The sequence below is a fragment of the Garra rufa genome, unplaced genomic scaffold (genome assembly GCF_049309525.1).
Source record: "Garra rufa unplaced genomic scaffold, GarRuf1.0 hap1_unplaced_165, whole genome shotgun sequence".
Classification (NCBI taxonomy): domain Eukaryota; kingdom Metazoa; phylum Chordata; class Actinopteri; order Cypriniformes; family Cyprinidae; genus Garra; species Garra rufa.
This window is the reverse complement of record NW_027394440.1, coordinates 15,174-31,881: the sequence shown is the minus strand read 5'-3', so window position 1 is coordinate 31,881 and position 16,708 is coordinate 15,174. Positions and strand designations below refer to the sequence as shown.

Here is a 16,708-nt window from a genome sequence, read left to right as displayed (position 1 = left end):
GGCTGCTCCAAAAAGTGGGCTATTTAAAGATCAGCCTCCGTAAAAGCCAGCATATTATATAAATAGTGAAGAAAAGGCAAAAGCTTACAGCACCTGGTATTCCCAGGCGGTCTCCCATCCAAGTGTAACAATCGGCCTTATCAGCCGAGTTACAAGACTAAAATGGGATCAGATTTAACTGTGAGAGATGACTAGTGGTTAAAAGAATGAGACATAAAAGAAGATTGGTTTAAATAGATTTGGTTTATTTACAAGGTTCACATAAAAGACTTTAAAACAACACGATAAAACGAGGTAAACGCTGTTAAAAGAATACAGTTCATTTGTCCATACCCTAAAAACAGTCCAAGAATCCCAGTGTGTTGATAAGTCCAATGTGAGTGTCCACCGGTGTATATACAATCCACAGAAAGTGTAATCCAAAGTTTGCAGGTGGTGAATGGAAAGGTGAGCTCTAAAATTAGCAACTCCTCAATCCAACAGTTTGGTGACTGTCCTTTGTTTGTCATGCTGCTCTCTTATACAGTTGTACTTCCTGCTTCCTGTCATGTGTCTAGTCACATGGCAGGCCAACCATCCATTTTTTAAAGACACACACTCACTTAAAATGTTAAGAGTAATAAAATGGCCTAAAAAACATGTAAAACACTTAAAACTCTATAATACATTTAAATGATTGTAATAAATAGAGCGGTAAAACACGTCTTTCTAAAAGCCAGCATATTATATAAATAGTGAAGAAAAGGCAAAAGCTTACAGCACCTGGTATTCCCAGGCGGTCTCCCATCCAAGTACTAAGCAGGCCCGACGCTGCTTAGCTTCCGAGATCAGACGAGATCGGGCGCTCTCAGCGCGGTATGGCCGTAAGCGAGGGCTGCTCCAAAAAGTGGGCTATTTAAAGATCAGCCTCCGTAAAAGCCAGCATATTATATAAATAGTGAAGAAAAGGCAAAAGCTTACAGCACCTGGTAATCCCAGGCGGTCTCCCATCCAAGTGTAACAATCGGCCTTATCAGCCGAGTTACAAGACTAAAATGGGGTCAGATTTAACTGTGAGAGATGACTAGTGGTTAAAAGAATGAGACATAAAAGAAGATTGGTTTAAATAGATTTGGTTTATTTACAAGGTTCACATAAAAGACTTTAAAACAACACGATAAAACGAGGTAAACGCTGTTAAAAGAATACAGTTCATTTGTCCATACCCTAAAAACAGTCCAAGAATCCCAGTGTGTTGATAAGTCCAATGTGAGTGTCCACCGGTGTATATACAATCCACAGAAAGTGTAATCCAAAGTTTGCAGGTGGTGAATGGAAAGGTGAGCTCTAAAATTAGCAACTCCTCAATCCAACAGTTTGGTGACTGTCCTTTGTTTGTCATGCTGCTCTCTTATACAGTTGTACTTCCTGCTTCCTGTCATGTGTCTAGTCACATGGCAGGCCAACCATCCATTTTTTAAAGACACACACTCACTTAAAATGTTAAGAGTAATAAAATGGCCTAAAAAACATGTAAAACACTTAAAACTCTATAATACATTTAAATGATTGTAATAAATAGAGCGGTAAAACACGTCTTTCTAAAAGCCAGCATATTATATAAATAGTGAAGAAAAGGCAAAAGCTTACAGCACCTGGTATTCCCAGGCGGTCTCCCATCCAAGTACTAAGCAGGCCCGACGCTGCTTAGCTTCCGAGATCAGACGAGATCGGGCGCTCTCAGCGCGGTATGGCCGTAAGCGAGGGCTGCTCCAAAAAGTGGGCTATTTAAAGATCAGCCTCCGTAAAAGCCAGCATATTATATAAATAGTGAAGAAAAGGCAAAAGCTTACAGCACCTGGTATTCCCAGGCGGTCTCCCATCCAAGTGTAACAATCGGCCTTATCAGCCGAGTTACAAGACTAAAATGGGATCAGATTTAACTGTGAGAGATGACTAGTGGTTAAAAGAATGAGACATAAAAGAAGATTGGTTTAAATAGATTTGGTTTATTTACAAGGTTCACATAAAAGACTTTAAAACAACACGATAAAACGAGGTAAACGCTGTTAAAAGAATACAGTTCATTTGTCCATACCCTAAAAACAGTCCAAGAATCCCAGTGTGTTGATAAGTCCAATGTGAGTGTCCACCGGTGTATATACAATCCACAGAAAGTGTAATCCAAAGTTTGCAGGTGGTGAATGGAAAGGTGAGCTCTAAAATTAGCAACTCCTCAATCCAACAGTTTGGTGACTGTCCTTTGTTTGTCATGCTGCTCTCTTATACAGTTGTACTTCCTGCTTCCTGTCATGTGTCTAGTCACATGGCAGGCCAACCATCCATTTTTTAAAGACACACACTCACTTAAAATGTTAAGAGTAATAAAATGGCCTAAAAAACATGTAAAACACTTAAAACTCTATAATACATTTAAATGATTGTAATAAATAGAGCGGTAAAACACGTCTTTCTAAAAGCCAGCATATTATATAAATAGTGAAGAAAAGGCAAAAGCTTACAGCACCTGGTATTCCCAGGCGGTCTCCCATCCAAGTACTAAGCAGGCCCGACGCTGCTTAGCTTCCGAGATCAGACGAGATCGGGCGCTCTCAGCGCGGTATGGCCGTAAGCGAGGGCTGCTCCAAAAAGTGGGCTATTTAAAGATCAGCCTCCGTAAAAGCCAGCATATTATATAAATAGTGAAGAAAAGGCAAAAGCTTACAGCACCTGGTAATCCCAGGCGGTCTCCCATCCAAGTGTAACAATCGGCCTTATCAGCCGAGTTACAAGACTAAAATGGGGTCAGATTTAACTGTGAGAGATGACTAGTGGTTAAAAGAATGAGACATAAAAGAAGATTGGTTTAAATAGATTTGGTTTATTTACAAGGTTCACATAAAAGACTTTAAAACAACACGATAAAACGAGGTAAACGCTGTTAAAAGAATACAGTTCATTTGTCCATACCCTAAAAACAGTCCAAGAATCCCAGTGTGTTGATAAGTCCAATGTGAGTGTCCACCGGTGTATATACAATCCACAGAAAGTGTAATCCAAAGTTTGCAGGTGGTGAATGGAAAGGTGAGCTCTAAAATTAGCAACTCCTCAATCCAACAGTTTGGTGACTGTCCTTTGTTTGTCATGCTGCTCTCTTATACAGTTGTACTTCCTGCTTCCTGTCATGTGTCTAGTCACATGGCAGGCCAACCATCCATTTTTTAAAGACACACACTCACTTAAAATGTTAAGAGTAATAAAATGGCCTAAAAAACATGTAAAACACTTAAAACTCTATAATACATTTAAATGATTGTAATAAATAGAGCGGTAAAACACGTCTTTCTAAAAGCCAGCATATTATATAAATAGTGAAGAAAAGGCAAAAGCTTACAGCACCTGGTATTCCCAGGCGGTCTCCCATCCAAGTACTAAGCAGGCCCGACGCTGCTTAGCTTCCGAGATCAGACGAGATCGGGCGCTCTCAGCGCGGTATGGCCGTAAGCGAGGGCTGCTCCAAAAAGTGGGCTATTTAAAGATCAGCCTCCGTAAAAGCCAGCATATTATATAAATAGTGAAGAAAAGGCAAAAGCTTACAGCACCTGGTATTCCCAGGCGGTCTCCCATCCAAGTGTAACAATCGGCCTTATCAGCCGAGTTACAAGACTAAAATGGGATCAGATTTAACTGTGAGAGATGACTAGTGGTTAAAAGAATGAGACATAAAAGAAGATTGGTTTAAATAGATTTGGTTTATTTACAAGGTTCACATAAAAGACTTTAAAACAACACGATAAAACGAGGTAAACGCTGTTAAAAGAATACAGTTCATTTGTCCATACCCTAAAAACAGTCCAAGAATCCCAGTGTGTTGATAAGTCCAATGTGAGTGTCCACCGGTGTATATACAATCCACAGAAAGTGTAATCCAAAGTTTGCAGGTGGTGAATGGAAAGGTGAGCTCTAAAATTAGCAACTCCTCAATCCAACAGTTTGGTGACTGTCCTTTGTTTGTCATGCTGCTCTCTTATACAGTTGTACTTCCTGCTTCCTGTCATGTGTCTAGTCACATGGCAGGCCAACCATCCATTTTTTAAAGACACACACTCACTTAAAATGTTAAGAGTAATAAAATGGCCTAAAAAACATGTAAAACACTTAAAACTCTATAATACATTTAAATGATTGTAATAAATAGAGCGGTAAAACACGTCTTTCTAAAAGCCAGCATATTATATAAATAGTGAAGAAAAGGCAAAAGCTTACAGCACCTGGTATTCCCAGGCGGTCTCCCATCCAAGTACTAAGCAGGCCCGACGCTGCTTAGCTTCCGAGATCAGACGAGATCGGGCGCTCTCAGCGCGGTATGGCCGTAAGCGAGGGCTGCTCCAAAAAGTGGGCTATTTAAAGATCAGCCTCCGTAAAAGCCAGCATATTATATAAATAGTGAAGAAAAGGCAAAAGCTTACAGCACCTGGTAATCCCAGGCGGTCTCCCATCCAAGTGTAACAATCGGCCTTATCAGCCGAGTTACAAGACTAAAATGGGGTCAGATTTAACTGTGAGAGATGACTAGTGGTTAAAAGAATGAGACATAAAAGAAGATTGGTTTAAATAGATTTGGTTTATTTACAAGGTTCACATAAAAGACTTTAAAACAACACGATAAAACGAGGTAAACGCTGTTAAAAGAATACAGTTCATTTGTCCATACCCTAAAAACAGTCCAAGAATCCCAGTGTGTTGATAAGTCCAATGTGAGTGTCCACCGGTGTATATACAATCCACAGAAAGTGTAATCCAAAGTTTGCAGGTGGTGAATGGAAAGGTGAGCTCTAAAATTAGCAACTCCTCAATCCAACAGTTTGGTGACTGTCCTTTGTTTGTCATGCTGCTCTCTTATACAGTTGTACTTCCTGCTTCCTGTCATGTGTCTAGTCACATGGCAGGCCAACCATCCATTTTTTAAAGACACACACTCACTTAAAATGTTAAGAGTAATAAAATGGCCTAAAAAACATGTAAAACACTTAAAACTCTATAATACATTTAAATGATTGTAATAAATAGAGCGGTAAAACACGTCTTTCTAAAAGCCAGCATATTATATAAATAGTGAAGAAAAGGCAAAAGCTTACAGCACCTGGTATTCCCAGGCGGTCTCCCATCCAAGTACTAAGCAGGCCCGACGCTGCTTAGCTTCCGAGATCAGAGGAGATCGGGCGCTCTCAGCGAGGTATGGCCGTAAGCGAGGGCTGCTCCAAAAAGTGGGCTATTTAAAGATCAGCCTCCGTAAAAGCCAGCATATTATATAAATAGTGAAGAAAAGGCAAAAGCTTACAGCACCTGGCATTCCCAGGCGGTCTCCCATCCAAGTACTAAGCAGGCCCGACGCTGCTTAGCTTCCGAGATCAGACGAGATCGGGCGCTCTCAGCGCGGTATGGCCGTAAGCGAGGGCTGCTCCAAAAAGTGGGCTATTTAAAGATCAGCCTCCGTAAAAGCCAGCATATTATATAAATAGTGAAGAAAAGGCAAAAGCTTACAGCACCTGGTATTCCCAGGCGGTCTCCCATCCAAGTGTAACAATCGGCCTTATCAGCCGAGTTACAAGACTAAAATGGGATCAGATTTAACTGTGAGAGATGACTAGTGGTTAAAAGAATGAGACATAAAAGAAGATTGGTTTAAATAGATTTGGTTTATTTACAAGGTTCACATAAAAGACTTTAAAACAACACGATAAAACGAGGTAAACGCTGTTAAAAGAATACAGTTCATTTGTCCATACCCTAAAAACAGTCCAAGAATCCCAGTGTGTTGATAAGTCCAATGTGAGTGTCCACCGGTGTATATACAATCCACAGAAAGTGTAATCCAAAGTTTGCAGGTGGTGAATGGAAAGGTGAGCTCTAAAATTAGCAACTCCTCAATCCAACAGTTTGGTGACTGTCCTTTGTTTGTCATGCTGCTCTCTTATACAGTTGTACTTCCTGCTTCCTGTCATGTGTCTAGTCACATGGCAGGCCAACCATCCATTTTTTAAAGACACACACTCACTTAAAATGTTAAGAGTAATAAAATGGCCTAAAAAACATGTAAAACACTTAAAACTCTATAATACATTTAAATGATTGTAATAAATAGAGCGGTAAAACACGTCTTTCTAAAAGCCAGCATATTATATAAATAGTGAAGAAAAGGCAAAAGCTTACAGCACCTGGTATTCCCAGGCGGTCTCCCATCCAAGTACTAAGCAGGCCCGACGCTGCTTAGCTTCCGAGATCAGACGAGATCGGGCGCTCTCAGCGCGGTATGGCCGTAAGCGAGGGCTGCTCCAAAAAGTGGGCTATTTAAAGATCAGCCTCCGTAAAAGCCAGCATATTATATAAATAGTGAAGAAAAGGCAAAAGCTTACAGCACCTGGTATTCCCAGGCGGTCTCCCATCCAAGTGTAACAATCGGCCTTATCAGCCGAGTTACAAGACTAAAATGGGATCAGATTTAACTGTGAGAGATGACTAGTGGTTAAAAGAATGAGACATAAAAGAAGATTGGTTTAAATAGATTTGGTTTATTTACAAGGTTCACATAAAAGACTTTAAAACAACACGATAAAACGAGGTAAACGCTGTTAAAAGAATACAGTTCATTTGTCCATACCCTAAAAACAGTCCAAGAATCCCAGTGTGTTGATAAGTCCAATGTGAGTGTCCACCGGTGTATATACAATCCACAGAAAGTGTAATCCAAAGTTTGCAGGTGGTGAATGGAAAGGTGAGCTCTAAAATTAGCAACTCCTCAATCCAACAGTTTGGTGACTGTCCTTTGTTTGTCATGCTGCTCTCTTATACAGTTGTACTTCCTGCTTCCTGTCATGTGTCTAGTCACATGGCAGGCCAACCATCCATTTTTTAAAGACACACACTCACTTAAAATGTTAAGAGTAATAAAATGGCCTAAAAAACATGTAAAACACTTAAAACTCTATAATACATTTAAATGATTGTAATAAATAGAGCGGTAAAACACGTCTTTCTAAAAGCCAGCATATTATATAAATAGTGAAGAAAAGGCAAAAGCTTACAGCACCTGGTATTCCCAGGCGGTCTCCCATCCAAGTACTAAGCAGGCCCGACGCTGCTTAGCTTCCGAGATCAGAGGAGATCGGGCGCTCTCAGCGAGGTATGGCCGTAAGCGAGGGCTGCTCCAAAAAGTGGGCTATTTAAAGATCAGCCTCCGTAAAAGCCAGCATATTATATAAATAGTGAAGAAAAGGCAAAAGCTTACAGCACCTGGCATTCCCAGGCGGTCTCCCATCCAAGTACTAAGCAGGCCCGACGCTGCTTAGCTTCCGAGATCAGACGAGATCGGGCGCTCTCAGCGCGGTATGGCCGTAAGCGAGGGCTGCTCCAAAAAGTGGGCTATTTAAAGATCAGCCTCCGTAAAAGCCAGCATATTATATAAATAGTGAAGAAAAGGCAAAAGCTTACAGCACCTGGTATTCCCAGGCGGTCTCCCATCCAAGTGTAACAATCGGCCTTATCAGCCGAGTTACAAGACTAAAATGGGATCAGATTTAACTGTGAGAGATGACTAGTGGTTAAAAGAATGAGACATAAAAGAAGATTGGTTTAAATAGATTTGGTTTATTTACAAGGTTCACATAAAAGACTTTAAAACAACACGATAAAACGAGGTAAACGCTGTTAAAAGAATACAGTTCATTTGTCCATACCCTAAAAACAGTCCAAGAATCCCAGTGTGTTGATAAGTCCAATGTGAGTGTCCACCGGTGTATATACAATCCACAGAAAGTGTAATCCAAAGTTTGCAGGTGGTGAATGGAAAGGTGAGCTCTAAAATTAGCAACTCCTCAATCCAACAGTTTGGTGACTGTCCTTTGTTTGTCATGCTGCTCTCTTATACAGTTGTACTTCCTGCTTCCTGTCATGTGTCTAGTCACATGGCAGGCCAACCATCCATTTTTTAAAGACACACACTCACTTAAAATGTTAAGAGTAATAAAATGGCCTAAAAAACATGTAAAACACTTAAAACTCTATAATACATTTAAATGATTGTAATAAATAGAGCGGTAAAACACGTCTTTCTAAAAGCCAGCATATTATATAAATAGTGAAGAAAAGGCAAAAGCTTACAGCACCTGGTATTCCCAGGCGGTCTCCCATCCAAGTACTAAGCAGGCCCGACGCTGCTTAGCTTCCGAGATCAGACGAGATCGGGCGCTCTCAGCGCGGTATGGCCGTAAGCGAGGGCTGCTCCAAAAAGTGGGCTATTTAAAGATCAGCCTCCGTAAAAGCCAGCATATTATATAAATAGTGAAGAAAAGGCAAAAGCTTACAGCACCTGGCATTCCCAGGCAGTCTCCCATCCAAGTACTAAGCAGGCCCGACGCTGCTTAGCTTCCGAGATCAGACGAGATCGGGCGCTCTCAGCGCGGTATGGCCGTAAGCGAGGGCTGCTCCAAAAAGTGGGCTATTTAAAGATCAGCCTCCGTAAAAGCCAGCATATTATATAAATAGTGAAGAAAAGGCAAAAGCTTACAGCACCTGGTATTCCCAGGCGGTCTCCCATCCAAGTGTAACAATCGGCCTTATCAGCCGAGTTACAAGACTAAAATGGGATCAGATTTAACTGTGAGAGATGACTAGTGGTTAAAAGAATGAGACATAAAAGAAGATTGGTTTAAATAGATTTGGTTTATTTACAAGGTTCACATAAAAGACTTTAAAACAACACGATAAAACGAGGTAAACGCTGTTAAAAGAATACAGTTCATTTGTCCATACCCTAAAAACAGTCCAAGAATCCCAGTGTGTTGATAAGTCCAATGTGAGTGTCCACCGGTGTATATACAATCCACAGAAAGTGTAATCCAAAGTTTGCAGGTGGTGAATGGAAAGGTGAGCTCTAAAATTAGCAACTCCTCAATCCAACAGTTTGGTGACTGTCCTTTGTTTGTCATGCTGCTCTCTTATACAGTTGTACTTCCTGCTTCCTGTCATGTGTCTAGTCACATGGCAGGCCAACCATCCATTTTTTAAAGACACACACTCACTTAAAATGTTAAGAGTAATAAAATGGCCTAAAAAACATGTAAAACACTTAAAACTCTATAATACATTTAAATGATTGTAATAAATAGAGCGGTAAAACACGTCTTTCTAAAAGCCAGCATATTATATAAATAGTGAAGAAAAGGCAAAAGCTTACAGCACCTGGTATTCCCAGGCGGTCTCCCATCCAAGTACTAAGCAGGCCCGACGCTGCTTAGCTTCCGAGATCAGACGAGATCGGGCGCTCTCAGCGCGGTATGGCCGTAAGCGAGGGCTGCTCCAAAAAGTGGGCTATTTAAAGATCAGCCTCCGTAAAAGCCAGCATATTATATAAATAGTGAAGAAAAGGCAAAAGCTTACAGCACCTGGTAATCCCAGGCGGTCTCCCATCCAAGTGTAACAATCGGCCTTATCAGCCGAGTTACAAGACTAAAATGGGGTCAGATTTAACTGTGAGAGATGACTAGTGGTTAAAAGAATGAGACATAAAAGAAGATTGGTTTAAATAGATTTGGTTTATTTACAAGGTTCACATAAAAGACTTTAAAACAACACGATAAAACGAGGTAAACGCTGTTAAAAGAATACAGTTCATTTGTCCATACCCTAAAAACAGTCCAAGAATCCCAGTGTGTTGATAAGTCCAATGTGAGTGTCCACCGGTGTATATACAATCCACAGAAAGTGTAATCCAAAGTTTGCAGGTGGTGAATGGAAAGGTGAGCTCTAAAATTAGCAACTCCTCAATCCAACAGTTTGGTGACTGTCCTTTGTTTGTCATGCTGCTCTCTTATACAGTTGTACTTCCTGCTTCCTGTCATGTGTCTAGTCACATGGCAGGCCAACCATCCATTTTTTAAAGACACACACTCACTTAAAATGTTAAGAGTAATAAAATGGCCTAAAAAACATGTAAAACACTTAAAACTCTATAATACATTTAAATGATTGTAATAAATAGAGCGGTAAAACACGTCTTTCTAAAAGCCAGCATATTATATAAATAGTGAAGAAAAGGCAAAAGCTTACAGCACCTGGTATTCCCAGGCGGTCTCCCATCCAAGTACTAAGCAGGCCCGACGCTGCTTAGCTTCCGAGATCAGACGAGATCGGGCGCTCTCAGCGCGGTATGGCCGTAAGCGAGGGCTGCTCCAAAAAGTGGGCTATTTAAAGATCAGCCTCCGTAAAAGCCAGCATATTATATAAATAGTGAAGAAAAGGCAAAAGCTTACAGCACCTGGTATTCCCAGGCGGTCTCCCATCCAAGTGTAACAATCGGCCTTATCAGCCGAGTTACAAGACTAAAATGGGATCAGATTTAACTGTGAGAGATGACTAGTGGTTAAAAGAATGAGACATAAAAGAAGATTGGTTTAAATAGATTTGGTTTATTTACAAGGTTCACATAAAAGACTTTAAAACAACACGATAAAACGAGGTAAACGCTGTTAAAAGAATACAGTTCATTTGTCCATACCCTAAAAACAGTCCAAGAATCCCAGTGTGTTGATAAGTCCAATGTGAGTGTCCACCGGTGTATATACAATCCACAGAAAGTGTAATCCAAAGTTTGCAGGTGGTGAATGGAAAGGTGAGCTCTAAAATTAGCAACTCCTCAATCCAACAGTTTGGTGACTGTCCTTTGTTTGTCATGCTGCTCTCTTATACAGTTGTACTTCCTGCTTCCTGTCATGTGTCTAGTCACATGGCAGGCCAACCATCCATTTTTTAAAGACACACACTCACTTAAAATGTTAAGAGTAATAAAATGGCCTAAAAAACATGTAAAACACTTAAAACTCTATAATACATTTAAATGATTGTAATAAATAGAGCGGTAAAACACGTCTTTCTAAAAGCCAGCATATTATATAAATAGTGAAGAAAAGGCAAAAGCTTACAGCACCTGGTATTCCCAGGCGGTCTCCCATCCAAGTACTAAGCAGGCCCGACGCTGCTTAGCTTCCGAGATCAGACGAGATCGGGCGCTCTCAGCGCGGTATGGCCGTAAGCGAGGGCTGCTCCAAAAAGTGGGCTATTTAAAGATCAGCCTCCGTAAAAGCCAGCATATTATATAAATAGTGAAGAAAAGGCAAAAGCTTACAGCACCTGGTAATCCCAGGCGGTCTCCCATCCAAGTGTAACAATCGGCCTTATCAGCCGAGTTACAAGACTAAAATGGGGTCAGATTTAACTGTGAGAGATGACTAGTGGTTAAAAGAATGAGACATAAAAGAAGATTGGTTTAAATAGATTTGGTTTATTTACAAGGTTCACATAAAAGACTTTAAAACAACACGATAAAACGAGGTAAACGCTGTTAAAAGAATACAGTTCATTTGTCCATACCCTAAAAACAGTCCAAGAATCCCAGTGTGTTGATAAGTCCAATGTGAGTGTCCACCGGTGTATATACAATCCACAGAAAGTGTAATCCAAAGTTTGCAGGTGGTGAATGGAAAGGTGAGCTCTAAAATTAGCAACTCCTCAATCCAACAGTTTGGTGACTGTCCTTTGTTTGTCATGCTGCTCTCTTATACAGTTGTACTTCCTGCTTCCTGTCATGTGTCTAGTCACATGGCAGGCCAACCATCCATTTTTTAAAGACACACACTCACTTAAAATGTTAAGAGTAATAAAATGGCCTAAAAAACATGTAAAACACTTAAAACTCTATAATACATTTAAATGATTGTAATAAATAGAGCGGTAAAACACGTCTTTCTAAAAGCCAGCATATTATATAAATAGTGAAGAAAAGGCAAAAGCTTACAGCACCTGGTATTCCCAGGCGGTCTCCCATCCAAGTACTAAGCAGGCCCGACGCTGCTTAGCTTCCGAGATCAGAGGAGATCGGGCGCTCTCAGCGAGGTATGGCCGTAAGCGAGGGCTGCTCCAAAAAGTGGGCTATTTAAAGATCAGCCTCCGTAAAAGCCAGCATATTATATAAATAGTGAAGAAAAGGCAAAAGCTTACAGCACCTGGCATTCCCAGGCGGTCTCCCATCCAAGTACTAAGCAGGCCCGACGCTGCTTAGCTTCCGAGATCAGACGAGATCGGGCGCTCTCAGCGCGGTATGGCCGTAAGCGAGGGCTGCTCCAAAAAGTGGGCTATTTAAAGATCAGCCTCCGTAAAAGCCAGCATATTATATAAATAGTGAAGAAAAGGCAAAAGCTTACAGCACCTGGTATTCCCAGGCGGTCTCCCATCCAAGTGTAACAATCGGCCTTATCAGCCGAGTTACAAGACTAAAATGGGATCAGATTTAACTGTGAGAGATGACTAGTGGTTAAAAGAATGAGACATAAAAGAAGATTGGTTTAAATAGATTTGGTTTATTTACAAGGTTCACATAAAAGACTTTAAAACAACACGATAAAACGAGGTAAACGCTGTTAAAAGAATACAGTTCATTTGTCCATACCCTAAAAACAGTCCAAGAATCCCAGTGTGTTGATAAGTCCAATGTGAGTGTCCACCGGTGTATATACAATCCACAGAAAGTGTAATCCAAAGTTTGCAGGTGGTGAATGGAAAGGTGAGCTCTAAAATTAGCAACTCCTCAATCCAACAGTTTGGTGACTGTCCTTTGTTTGTCATGCTGCTCTCTTATACAGTTGTACTTCCTGCTTCCTGTCATGTGTCTAGTCACATGGCAGGCCAACCATCCATTTTTTAAAGACACACACTCACTTAAAATGTTAAGAGTAATAAAATGGCCTAAAAAACATGTAAAACACTTAAAACTCTATAATACATTTAAATGATTGTAATAAATAGAGCGGTAAAACACGTCTTTCTAAAAGCCAGCATATTATATAAATAGTGAAGAAAAGGCAAAAGCTTACAGCACCTGGTATTCCCAGGCGGTCTCCCATCCAAGTACTAAGCAGGCCCGACGCTGCTTAGCTTCCGAGATCAGACGAGATCGGGCGCTCTCAGCGCGGTATGGCCGTAAGCGAGGGCTGCTCCAAAAAGTGGGCTATTTAAAGATCAGCCTCCGTAAAAGCCAGCATATTATATAAATAGTGAAGAAAAGGCAAAAGCTTACAGCACCTGGCATTCCCAGGCAGTCTCCCATCCAAGTACTAAGCAGGCCCGACGCTGCTTAGCTTCCGAGATCAGACGAGATCGGGCGCTCTCAGCGCGGTATGGCCGTAAGCGAGGGCTGCTCCAAAAAGTGGGCTATTTAAAGATCAGCCTCCGTAAAAGCCAGCATATTATATAAATAGTGAAGAAAAGGCAAAAGCTTACAGCACCTGGTATTCCCAGGCGGTCTCCCATCCAAGTGTAACAATCGGCCTTATCAGCCGAGTTACAAGACTAAAATGGGATCAGATTTAACTGTGAGAGATGACTAGTGGTTAAAAGAATGAGACATAAAAGAAGATTGGTTTAAATAGATTTGGTTTATTTACAAGGTTCACATAAAAGACTTTAAAACAACACGATAAAACGAGGTAAACGCTGTTAAAAGAATACAGTTCATTTGTCCATACCCTAAAAACAGTCCAAGAATCCCAGTGTGTTGATAAGTCCAATGTGAGTGTCCACCGGTGTATATACAATCCACAGAAAGTGTAATCCAAAGTTTGCAGGTGGTGAATGGAAAGGTGAGCTCTAAAATTAGCAACTCCTCAATCCAACAGTTTGGTGACTGTCCTTTGTTTGTCATGCTGCTCTCTTATACAGTTGTACTTCCTGCTTCCTGTCATGTGTCTAGTCACATGGCAGGCCAACCATCCATTTTTTAAAGACACACACTCACTTAAAATGTTAAGAGTAATAAAATGGCCTAAAAAACATGTAAAACACTTAAAACTCTATAATACATTTAAATGATTGTAATAAATAGAGCGGTAAAACACGTCTTTCTAAAAGCCAGCATATTATATAAATAGTGAAGAAAAGGCAAAAGCTTACAGCACCTGGTATTCCCAGGCGGTCTCCCATCCAAGTACTAAGCAGGCCCGACGCTGCTTAGCTTCCGAGATCAGACGAGATCGGGCGCTCTCAGCGCGGTATGGCCGTAAGCGAGGGCTGCTCCAAAAAGTGGGCTATTTAAAGATCAGCCTCCGTAAAAGCCAGCATATTATATAAATAGTGAAGAAAAGGCAAAAGCTTACAGCACCTGGTAATCCCAGGCGGTCTCCCATCCAAGTGTAACAATCGGCCTTATCAGCCGAGTTACAAGACTAAAATGGGGTCAGATTTAACTGTGAGAGATGACTAGTGGTTAAAAGAATGAGACATAAAAGAAGATTGGTTTAAATAGATTTGGTTTATTTACAAGGTTCACATAAAAGACTTTAAAACAACACGATAAAACGAGGTAAACGCTGTTAAAAGAATACAGTTCATTTGTCCATACCCTAAAAACAGTCCAAGAATCCCAGTGTGTTGATAAGTCCAATGTGAGTGTCCACCGGTGTATATACAATCCACAGAAAGTGTAATCCAAAGTTTGCAGGTGGTGAATGGAAAGGTGAGCTCTAAAATTAGCAACTCCTCAATCCAACAGTTTGGTGACTGTCCTTTGTTTGTCATGCTGCTCTCTTATACAGTTGTACTTCCTGCTTCCTGTCATGTGTCTAGTCACATGGCAGGCCAACCATCCATTTTTTAAAGACACACACTCACTTAAAATGTTAAGAGTAATAAAATGGCCTAAAAAACATGTAAAACACTTAAAACTCTATAATACATTTAAATGATTGTAATAAATAGAGCGGTAAAACACGTCTTTCTAAAAGCCAGCATATTATATAAATAGTGAAGAAAAGGCAAAAGCTTACAGCACCTGGTATTCCCAGGCGGTCTCCCATCCAAGTACTAAGCAGGCCCGACGCTGCTTAGCTTCCGAGATCAGACGAGATCGGGCGCTCTCAGCGCGGTATGGCCGTAAGCGAGGGCTGCTCCAAAAAGTGGGCTATTTAAAGATCAGCCTCCGTAAAAGCCAGCATATTATATAAATAGTGAAGAAAAGGCAAAAGCTTACAGCACCTGGTATTCCCAGGCGGTCTCCCATCCAAGTGTAACAATCGGCCTTATCAGCCGAGTTACAAGACTAAAATGGGATCAGATTTAACTGTGAGAGATGACTAGTGGTTAAAAGAATGAGACATAAAAGAAGATTGGTTTAAATAGATTTGGTTTATTTACAAGGTTCACATAAAAGACTTTAAAACAACACGATAAAACGAGGTAAACGCTGTTAAAAGAATACAGTTCATTTGTCCATACCCTAAAAACAGTCCAAGAATCCCAGTGTGTTGATAAGTCCAATGTGAGTGTCCACCGGTGTATATACAATCCACAGAAAGTGTAATCCAAAGTTTGCAGGTGGTGAATGGAAAGGTGAGCTCTAAAATTAGCAACTCCTCAATCCAACAGTTTGGTGACTGTCCTTTGTTTGTCATGCTGCTCTCTTATACAGTTGTACTTCCTGCTTCCTGTCATGTGTCTAGTCACATGGCAGGCCAACCATCCATTTTTTAAAGACACACACTCACTTAAAATGTTAAGAGTAATAAAATGGCCTAAAAAACATGTAAAACACTTAAAACTCTATAATACATTTAAATGATTGTAATAAATAGAGCGGTAAAACACGTCTTTCTAAAAGCCAGCATATTATATAAATAGTGAAGAAAAGGCAAAAGCTTACAGCACCTGGTATTCCCAGGCGGTCTCCCATCCAAGTACTAAGCAGGCCCGACGCTGCTTAGCTTCCGAGATCAGACGAGATCGGGCGCTCTCAGCGCGGTATGGCCGTAAGCGAGGGCTGCTCCAAAAAGTGGGCTATTTAAAGATCAGCCTCCGTAAAAGCCAGCATATTATATAAATAGTGAAGAAAAGGCAAAAGCTTACAGCACCTGGTAATCCCAGGCGGTCTCCCATCCAAGTGTAACAATCGGCCTTATCAGCCGAGTTACAAGACTAAAATGGGGTCAGATTTAACTGTGAGAGATGACTAGTGGTTAAAAGAATGAGACATAAAAGAAGATTGGTTTAAATAGATTTGGTTTATTTACAAGGTTCACATAAAAGACTTTAAAACAACACGATAAAACGAGGTAAACGCTGTTAAAAGAATACAGTTCATTTGTCCATACCCTAAAAACAGTCCAAGAATCCCAGTGTGTTGATAAGTCCAATGTGAGTGTCCACCGGTGTATATACAATCCACAGAAAGTGTAATCCAAAGTTTGCAGGTGGTGAATGGAAAGGTGAGCTCTAAAATTAGCAACTCCTCAATCCAACAGTTTGGTGACTGTCCTTTGTTTGTCATGCTGCTCTCTTATACAGTTGTACTTCCTGCTTCCTGTCATGTGTCTAGTCACATGGCAGGCCAACCATCCATTTTTTAAAGACACACACTCACTTAAAATGTTAAGAGTAATAAAATGGCCTAAAAAACATGTAAAACACTTAAAACTCTATAATACATTTAAATGATTGTAATAAATAGAGCGGTAAAACACGTCTTTCTAAAAGCCAGCATATTATATAAATAGTGAAGAAAAGGCAAAAGCTTACAGCACCTGGTATTCCCAGGCGGTCTCCCATCCAAGTACTAAGCAGGCCCGACGCTGCTTAGCTTCCGAGATCAGAGGAGATCGGGCGCTCTCAGCGAGGTATGGCCGTAAGC

The 16,708-nt window shown here is 40.7% G+C and overlaps 23 non-coding genes across 23 annotated transcripts; all 23 read right to left on the bottom strand.

Annotated features, from left to right (window-relative positions):
- Nucleotides 1-750: 750 nt before the first annotated feature.
- On the bottom strand, nt 751-869 carry LOC141316798 (5S ribosomal RNA). Its single transcript, XR_012351591.1, has one exon. It is a non-coding gene; the product is annotated as a 5S ribosomal RNA (ribosomal RNA).
- Nucleotides 870-1,622: 753 nt separating this feature from the next.
- Nucleotides 1,623-1,741, bottom strand: LOC141316796 (5S ribosomal RNA). Its single transcript, XR_012351590.1, has one exon. It is a non-coding gene; the product is annotated as a 5S ribosomal RNA (ribosomal RNA).
- A 753-nt stretch (nt 1,742-2,494) lies between these two features.
- LOC141316795 (5S ribosomal RNA) lies at nt 2,495-2,613 on the bottom strand. Its single transcript, XR_012351589.1, has one exon. It is a non-coding gene; the product is annotated as a 5S ribosomal RNA (ribosomal RNA).
- Nucleotides 2,614-3,366: 753 nt separating this feature from the next.
- Nucleotides 3,367-3,485, bottom strand: LOC141316793 (5S ribosomal RNA). Its single transcript, XR_012351587.1, has one exon. It is a non-coding gene; the product is annotated as a 5S ribosomal RNA (ribosomal RNA).
- A 753-nt stretch (nt 3,486-4,238) lies between these two features.
- LOC141316792 (5S ribosomal RNA) lies at nt 4,239-4,357 on the bottom strand. Its single transcript, XR_012351586.1, has one exon. It is a non-coding gene; the product is annotated as a 5S ribosomal RNA (ribosomal RNA).
- Nucleotides 4,358-5,110: 753 nt separating this feature from the next.
- LOC141316812 (5S ribosomal RNA) lies at nt 5,111-5,229 on the bottom strand. Its single transcript, XR_012351605.1, has one exon. It is a non-coding gene; the product is annotated as a 5S ribosomal RNA (ribosomal RNA).
- An 84-nt stretch (nt 5,230-5,313) lies between these two features.
- LOC141316804 (5S ribosomal RNA) lies at nt 5,314-5,432 on the bottom strand. Its single transcript, XR_012351598.1, has one exon. It is a non-coding gene; the product is annotated as a 5S ribosomal RNA (ribosomal RNA).
- A 753-nt stretch (nt 5,433-6,185) lies between these two features.
- LOC141316791 (5S ribosomal RNA) lies at nt 6,186-6,304 on the bottom strand. The gene has a single exon (XR_012351585.1). It is a non-coding gene; the product is annotated as a 5S ribosomal RNA (ribosomal RNA).
- Nucleotides 6,305-7,057: 753 nt separating this feature from the next.
- On the bottom strand, nt 7,058-7,176 carry LOC141316811 (5S ribosomal RNA). The gene has a single exon (XR_012351604.1). It is a non-coding gene; the product is annotated as a 5S ribosomal RNA (ribosomal RNA).
- Nucleotides 7,177-7,260: 84 nt separating this feature from the next.
- Nucleotides 7,261-7,379, bottom strand: LOC141316803 (5S ribosomal RNA). Its single transcript, XR_012351597.1, has one exon. It is a non-coding gene; the product is annotated as a 5S ribosomal RNA (ribosomal RNA).
- Nucleotides 7,380-8,132: 753 nt separating this feature from the next.
- LOC141316790 (5S ribosomal RNA) lies at nt 8,133-8,251 on the bottom strand. The gene has a single exon (XR_012351583.1). It is a non-coding gene; the product is annotated as a 5S ribosomal RNA (ribosomal RNA).
- An 84-nt stretch (nt 8,252-8,335) lies between these two features.
- LOC141316817 (5S ribosomal RNA) lies at nt 8,336-8,454 on the bottom strand. Its single transcript, XR_012351611.1, has one exon. It is a non-coding gene; the product is annotated as a 5S ribosomal RNA (ribosomal RNA).
- Nucleotides 8,455-9,207: 753 nt separating this feature from the next.
- LOC141316789 (5S ribosomal RNA) lies at nt 9,208-9,326 on the bottom strand. The gene has a single exon (XR_012351582.1). It is a non-coding gene; the product is annotated as a 5S ribosomal RNA (ribosomal RNA).
- A 753-nt stretch (nt 9,327-10,079) lies between these two features.
- Nucleotides 10,080-10,198, bottom strand: LOC141316788 (5S ribosomal RNA). The gene has a single exon (XR_012351581.1). It is a non-coding gene; the product is annotated as a 5S ribosomal RNA (ribosomal RNA).
- A 753-nt stretch (nt 10,199-10,951) lies between these two features.
- LOC141316787 (5S ribosomal RNA) lies at nt 10,952-11,070 on the bottom strand. The gene has a single exon (XR_012351580.1). It is a non-coding gene; the product is annotated as a 5S ribosomal RNA (ribosomal RNA).
- A 753-nt stretch (nt 11,071-11,823) lies between these two features.
- Nucleotides 11,824-11,942, bottom strand: LOC141316810 (5S ribosomal RNA). The gene has a single exon (XR_012351603.1). It is a non-coding gene; the product is annotated as a 5S ribosomal RNA (ribosomal RNA).
- Nucleotides 11,943-12,026: 84 nt separating this feature from the next.
- LOC141316802 (5S ribosomal RNA) lies at nt 12,027-12,145 on the bottom strand. Its single transcript, XR_012351596.1, has one exon. It is a non-coding gene; the product is annotated as a 5S ribosomal RNA (ribosomal RNA).
- Nucleotides 12,146-12,898: 753 nt separating this feature from the next.
- Nucleotides 12,899-13,017, bottom strand: LOC141316784 (5S ribosomal RNA). The gene has a single exon (XR_012351579.1). It is a non-coding gene; the product is annotated as a 5S ribosomal RNA (ribosomal RNA).
- An 84-nt stretch (nt 13,018-13,101) lies between these two features.
- LOC141316816 (5S ribosomal RNA) lies at nt 13,102-13,220 on the bottom strand. The gene has a single exon (XR_012351610.1). It is a non-coding gene; the product is annotated as a 5S ribosomal RNA (ribosomal RNA).
- A 753-nt stretch (nt 13,221-13,973) lies between these two features.
- On the bottom strand, nt 13,974-14,092 carry LOC141316783 (5S ribosomal RNA). Its single transcript, XR_012351578.1, has one exon. It is a non-coding gene; the product is annotated as a 5S ribosomal RNA (ribosomal RNA).
- A 753-nt stretch (nt 14,093-14,845) lies between these two features.
- On the bottom strand, nt 14,846-14,964 carry LOC141316782 (5S ribosomal RNA). Its single transcript, XR_012351577.1, has one exon. It is a non-coding gene; the product is annotated as a 5S ribosomal RNA (ribosomal RNA).
- A 753-nt stretch (nt 14,965-15,717) lies between these two features.
- On the bottom strand, nt 15,718-15,836 carry LOC141316780 (5S ribosomal RNA). The gene has a single exon (XR_012351575.1). It is a non-coding gene; the product is annotated as a 5S ribosomal RNA (ribosomal RNA).
- A 753-nt stretch (nt 15,837-16,589) lies between these two features.
- On the bottom strand, nt 16,590-16,708 carry LOC141316809 (5S ribosomal RNA). The gene has a single exon (XR_012351602.1). It is a non-coding gene; the product is annotated as a 5S ribosomal RNA (ribosomal RNA).